Genomic DNA, 6877 nt, shown 5'->3' with positions numbered 1-6877 from the left:
GGAGGGGGGGGGGTTGGGGGTTCCGCGGTGCCGCAGGGGGCGGGTGTGCTTGTTGCGGATGTCAAAAGGGATTTTTTGATGCTTCGCAGGGACTTTCCGGATATGGTGCTGGTCTGGTCCGACATCGTGGCGAGGACTGCCTGGCGTATGGCCAGATCGGTAACCCGGATCAATAAGGCCAGGATTAAAGTAAACAAGGCCCTGGGGAGGTTTATAAAGAGGAATGGTGGGTTAGTGGTGAGGCACACGGAGTTGGAGGTGAATGTGTGCATGTACCTTCGGGGGGATGGGGTGCATCTTACGGCAGTGGGGACTGACCTGTGGGCTCTGGGGGTGCAGGATGGGATTGAGAGTGCCCTGCGGGTGTGGAGGGGCCCTTAAGGCTAAGGGGGTCATCCTTGCGGGCTGTGGCGGTGCCTTTGGTCTTTGACGGGGTAAAGAAACGGAGGTGATGGAAGTGGTGGGGGGGACTCATATGTGGTATGTGCCCCCTTTTTGGTGTATCCCAGCGGAAGGGTAGGCTGGGATACGGGTTTTGGTGGCACTGCGGGAAAGGGGGTTGTCTCCGGGCTGATAAACGGGCGGAGGCCTGGTATGGTAAAATTTGGTCCCGCAGTGTATTGGTGAAACGAAAAGTTAAAAGGAGAACTGAGGTACCGTCAAAGACCAAATGGCTGGGAGTTGTAATTGCTGTTGCAATATAGTATTGTTTTATTAGAGTAATAAAAGTTAATAAAAGTTATTTATTCTATTTATTTTATTTTGGTTGAAGATTGGTTAAAATAAAGGCTGCTGTGGCCATTTTATACTCCAAACTCTAGTGTGGTCTATTTATTGGGGGGTGAAAGAAAGGGAAAGGTAAAGGGAATGGGTAGAAAGTTGGATGGTTTATGGGAAGGGGTGTAATACTGGTTGCATAGGTCATGCACCGCAAGGTTGTGGACCCTACGGCTGACTGCTGCAGACGGGAGACAGATCCCACTGGGGTTAGAGCGTAAGATTCCCTGGGGCGCGGAGTCTAAGAGCCAGCAGGTGTTCACCAGCGCCTCTGGTGGTGAGGATGGACTTGGCTGCAACTGGCTCCAGGTCGCGACCCCCAGGGTCCCCCAGCTCACACCCACAGTAGGCAACAGGAGGATAGAGATGGTGAGGGACAAAGCCAAGGTCAGGCCACAAGCAGACAAGAATAGTCGAGTACACGCCAAAAGGTCAGGATCACAGGCAAACAGGGATAGTCAAGACACGCCAAAGTCGGTAACGGAAAACAATAGAAGAGCACACGGCAGGTAACAGGAAGCTAACACACAAAGGTTGATCAGCAGGATTGGCTTGCAGTGCACAGGTTAATATAGAGTTGTCTGATAGGAGCTAGGGTGGAGCCATGTCAGAGGATGGATTATAAAAGCAGTCAGGTGAGGCTCGGCTGGTCTCTAGAAATGAACACATGGAGACAGGTAAGCAGATGAACTCTATTGCATAACCATGACACATATATATCCACTGCATTCTAGTCTAGCCAAGCCTATATCTGACTGCAGGCCATTGCTGGTGTACGTTTTCAAATACACTTTCAGGCACGCGATTTAGTGATCTGCCGTACATAATATATATACTGTATATACTGTCTCCTACATATATATCCACTGCATTCTAGTCTAGCCAAGCCTATACCTGACTATAGGACATTCCTGGTGTACGTATTCAATGACACTTTCAGGCAGGCAGGCAAGTGATTCAGTGATCTGCAGTGCATTAAATATATATACAGTCTCCAATATATATATATATATATATATATATATATATCCACTGCATTCTAGTCTAGCCAAGCCTATATCTGACTGTAGGCCATTGCTGGTGTACGTTTTCAAATACACTTTCGGGGAAGCGATTCAGTGATCTGCAGTACATAATATATATACTGTATATGCTGTCTCCTACATATATATCCACTGCATTCTAGTCTAGCCAAGCCTATACCTGACTATAGGCCATTCCTGGTGTACGTATTCAATGACACTTTCAGGCAGGCAGGCCAGGCAGGTGATTCAGTGATCTGCAGTGCATAATGATATATATAAAGTCTCCTATATATCTATCCCCTGCATTGTAGTCTAGCCAAGCCTATACCTGATTACAGGCCATTCCTGGTGTACGTTTTCAATGACATTTTCAGGCAGGCGATTCAGTGATCTGCAGTGCATAAAGATATATATATACACAGTCTCCTACATATATATCAACTGCATTCTAGTCTAGCCAAGCCTATACGTGACTGCAGGCCATTCCTGGTGACATTTTTCTAGTAAACTTCAGGCGGTGTTTTGACAATTACTCAGTCATGTAACACTGTACCCAAATGAAATTTTTGTCCTCTTTTCCCCACAAATAGAGCTTTCTTTTGGTGGTATTTGATCACCTCTGTGTTTTTTATTTTTTGCGCTATAAATGAAAAAAGACCGAAAATTTTGAAAAAAAAACGCTTTTTTCTTAGTTTCTGTGATAACATTTTCAAATTATTAATTTTTCTTCATAAATTTTGGCCACAATTTATACTGCTACATATCTTTGGTAAAAATAACCCAAATTAGTGGATATTATTTGGTCTTTGTGAAAGTTAGAGAGTCCACAAGCTGTGGTGCGAATCGCACAAAATTGATCACATCTGATGTACTGGTGGCCGATCTCATTTCTTGTGACCCGAACAAGCCAGGAAAGTACAAATATCCCCCAAATGACCCCTTTTCTCGAAAGTAGACATTCCAAGGTATTTAGTAAGAGGCATAGTGCGCTTTTTGATGTTGTCATTTTTTCCCACAATTCTTTGCAAAATGAAGATTTTTTATTTTATTTAAATTCTTTCCACAAAACTGTCAATGTAATAGGTTATTTCTCTCACGTGGCATGTGTATACCACAAATAATGCCCCAAAATAAATTCTGCTACTCCTCCTGAGTACTACAGTACCACATGTGTGGGACTTTTCCACAGTCTGGCCACTTAGAGAGGCCCAACATGCAGGGAGCACCATCACGTGTTCTAGGAGCATAAATTACACATCTAACTTGTTGACTACCTATTACTCTTTTGAAAGCCCCGGAGCACCAGGACAATGACACGTGACACTGATGACAGATGGCACTGATACGTGGCACTGATACATGGCACTGATGACACATGACACTGATAGATGGCACTAATATGTGGCACTGATGACAGATGGCACTTATACGTGGCACTGACACGTGGCACTAATACGTGGCACTGATGACAGATGGCATTAATACGTGGCACTGATGACAGATGGTACTGATACCTGGCATTGATGACACGTGACACTGATAACAGATGGCACGTGACACTGACAGGTGGCACTGATGACAGATGTCACTGATATGTGGCACTGATGACAGATGGCACTAATATGTGGCACTGATGACACGTGACACTGATATGGCACTGATGACAGATGGCACTGATGACAGGTGGAACTTATACGTGGCACTGGGGACAGATGGCACTGGGGACAGGTGGCACTGATGGCAGATGGCACTGATGACAGGTGGCAGTGGGGGCAGATGGCACTGACAGGTGGCACTGATGACAGGTGGCAGTGGGGGCAGATAACAGTGGGGGCAGTGGGGACAGGTGGCAGTGGGGACAGATGGGCTCTTTATTTTCCTTTTTTTATTTATTTATTTTTTTACACTAACCGCTGTGAGATCTCACAGCGGTTCATCTCTCCCTCCTCACACGCTGTCTGTGTGAGGAGCGAGAGCGGCGATGAGAGATGATCTGATATGTTTACATATCAGATCATCTCTCATTGGGCACGCCGATCACGCTGTAAACGGCCGCTGTGATTGGCCGTTTACAGCGATCTGTGACTGGCTGTGTCCGGGGGACACGGCCAGCACAGAACTTCCCCGATGTGTGCGCACAGCGGCACGCAGAAGGGAAGGTAAACAGGAGGACGTCCAGGGACGGCCTCCCGGCAGTTAGCGTCCGCTCTGTAGCCGTCTTTCAGCTATAGGGCGGGCGCGAAGTGCTTAAAGGGTTAAAAAGTTACCTTTTTGAAAATAAGTTTGGTTGAATCAATGAGGGTATTGATGCTTTACTTTTATATTAGTAGTGCATCTAACTATATGAAACAGCGCTGAAAGAAAAAAACAGTCAAGTGTGGTTCAATAGGGCCAAACAAAGTCGCGGACCAATCCCGGCCAATAGACCTAAAAAAATATATATAGGAGGGAAAAATCTAATCTAATTCCCTATTTATTGTTATTGTTATTATTATTATTTATTATTATTATTATTTTGGTGGGTAGTATAAATGTATATATACACTGTATATGTCATTGTTATTTTACATCTGCAGAAGCCAGTTTCCTGGCTGTCATCTTTATCCTCTTCCTTCACTACTATGTGTCCCGTGCCCTGAACAAGTAAAGAGATAAAGATTTCTGACTTTCTACAGATAAGCAGACTTGTTCCGGCTTAGTGATTGGTGGACAGATTGGACAACTTGGAGGGGGGAGGGGGGGGGTGCACATATACTGATAACACCTATCACCCCAAATGGCCAATAAGCACTAAGCCCTGATGCCATGTGACTTATTCATGACATACAGTATGGCCGCCCTAACACACAATGATAAGATTTTGAGAAGGCAGTTCATTACAATCACTAATAAAGCTAAAAATGCGCTAAAACATCTACAAATCCATTCCATACATTATATCGGGAGTCCTTCTTCTTCTTCTGTGGTGCGCTGGTCCTCATTGCCTGGTGGAGATAATAAGTTCTCCCTAAATATATTTTGTATGATCTCGCCAATAGACTGTCTCAGCTTCTGCTTCATATCTCTCCCCATGAAGACGTAGAGTATTGGGTTGATGCAACTATTGAAGGTGGCCAGAGACAGTGAGAGAACGGCCAGGATGTCCAGTACATCATTGTGAGTGAATAGCAGGATTACTCCGATGATGTGGAAGGGGGTCCAGGTGATGAAAAACACGACAATAACACTTATTGACATCTTGATGGTTTTTCTACCTACTTCAGAAAATCTGATATTTTTTACTGCAAAAGCCAGATGAATGTAACAGATACAAATGATAATAAGAGGGATCAGAAATCCAAACGTTACACATGTGAGATAGAAGGGCTCTATTATGTGAGGTTCTGAATAGCAGACGGTGATGTTAAGAAAGGTGACATATGTATTGTTGATGGCGACAGGCAGACACATCACGAAGGACAACATCCAAATAGCCAAGCATATCATCCACGCCATTTTGATTCTTCGGTGATTTCGGGCCCACACGGGATGGACAACCAGAATCCATCGGTCAATGCTGATGGCCACCAGGGTGAAGACACTGGTGAACATGTTAAGGATGAGGATGAAAAATAACATCTTGCAGAGGGCAAGTCCATACAGCCATGAGGAGTAGAAGGACTGCACTACAAATAATGGAAGACACAAGCAGCACATGACATCGGCCAGAGCAAGGTTCCCAAACCAAACAGTGGTCACGGTCCGCTCCATCTTCACTCCAGTAACCCAAAGCACCAGAGCATTGCCGGGGACACCCACAAGAGTAGTGAGAGATAAAACCAAGATGGGGAACATGAGCACAGGGCTGTAAACCGCGGTTGGTTCCATTTCACTGCTGACATTGAACATCTTGTTTACCTGTAAAGACATCAAGAGTTACTTCATCTGATAATTAATCAATTCAGGGCTTTTTGTCTGCCATTCCGGCACCTATGGAAGCCCTCTTCACCCGGACAGTGCGGGTTTTGAATGGGGTTTCCAGTGCAGGCGTCTCCCTCCCCTGCCTGCGCTGTTCAGCGCTCTGCCCGAGTCCCCGGCGCTGTGTGAGTTTTGCGGTGCGGTGTTGTATAAAGCACACAGTGTGCTGTGAGGCGGGGATGGGGGTGGCGAAGCGCACCAGTGTCTGCTCAGTGCAGAGTCTGCAGACACACAGCCCCGGCCTCTTCCCCTCTGCAAGCCGAGTATACATACCTCCCAACATTTTGAGATGGGAATGAGGGACACCTACTACCAAACTTATGTAGGCATAGGACACGCCCCCACTGCTACACCCCTTTAAAGGAGAATTAACCCCAAAACACAAAATACAAAAACATAGTTGGGGGAGGGGCACACCCTAAAATGTGTTTATATTCAAGATGGTGCTGATACAAGACCAACAAACGGTACAAAACAGATTATAGCGCACACATTCAAGAATGACATTTATCCTGCAAGGCTAGTTAACCACTTTCAGACCCGGACCATTTTGCTGGCTTAAGGCCAGGGCACTTTTTGTGGTTCGGCACTGCGTCGTCTTAACTGACAATTGTGCGGTCGTGTGACGTGGCTCCCAAACAAAATGGACATTCTTTTTTTTCCCACAAATAGAGCTTTCTTTTGGTGGTATTTGATCACCCCTGCGGCTTTTATTTTTTGCGCTATAAACAAAAAAAGAACGTAAATTTTGAAAAAAAATCCATTTTTTTTACATTTTGCTATAATAAATATCCCCCAAAAATTTATAAAAAAAATGTTTTTCCCTCAGTTTAGGCCCATATGTATTCTACATATTTTTGGAAAAAAAATCACAATAAGCTATTATTGATTGGTTTTCACAAAAGTTATAACGTTTACAAAATAGGGGATCGTTTTATAGCATTTTTATTAATAATTTTTTTTTTTACTAGTAATGGCGGCGATCAGCAATTTTTATTGTGACTGCGACATTATGGCGGACACATCGGACACTTTTGACACATTTTTGGGACCTTTGTCATTTATACAGCAATCAGTGCTATACAAATGCAGCGATTCCTGTGTAAATGACACTGGCA

At 44.7% G+C, this 6877-nt stretch overlaps 1 pseudogene across 1 annotated transcript in view; it reads right to left on the bottom strand.

Annotated features, from left to right (window-relative positions):
* Positions 1-2820: 2820 nt before the first annotated feature.
* LOC143930983 (C3a anaphylatoxin chemotactic receptor pseudogene) overlaps positions 2821-6877 on the bottom strand; it is a 37527-nt pseudogene continuing 33470 nt past the window's right edge. The window contains exon 2 of the transcript XR_013262865.1: positions 2821-5699. The product of XR_013262865.1 is annotated as a C3a anaphylatoxin chemotactic receptor pseudogene (transcript). The remainder of the gene's footprint in view (positions 5700-6877) is intronic.

This window comes from Lithobates pipiens, unplaced genomic scaffold (assembly GCF_037356315.1).
Source record: "Lithobates pipiens isolate NorthernLeopardFrog02 unplaced genomic scaffold, aLitPip1_a1.2 Scaffold_25, whole genome shotgun sequence".
Lineage (NCBI taxonomy): Eukaryota > Metazoa > Chordata > Amphibia > Anura > Ranidae > Lithobates > Lithobates pipiens.
Note: the sequence above shows the minus strand (reverse complement) of the source record. Positions and strands in the feature narration are given on the sequence as shown.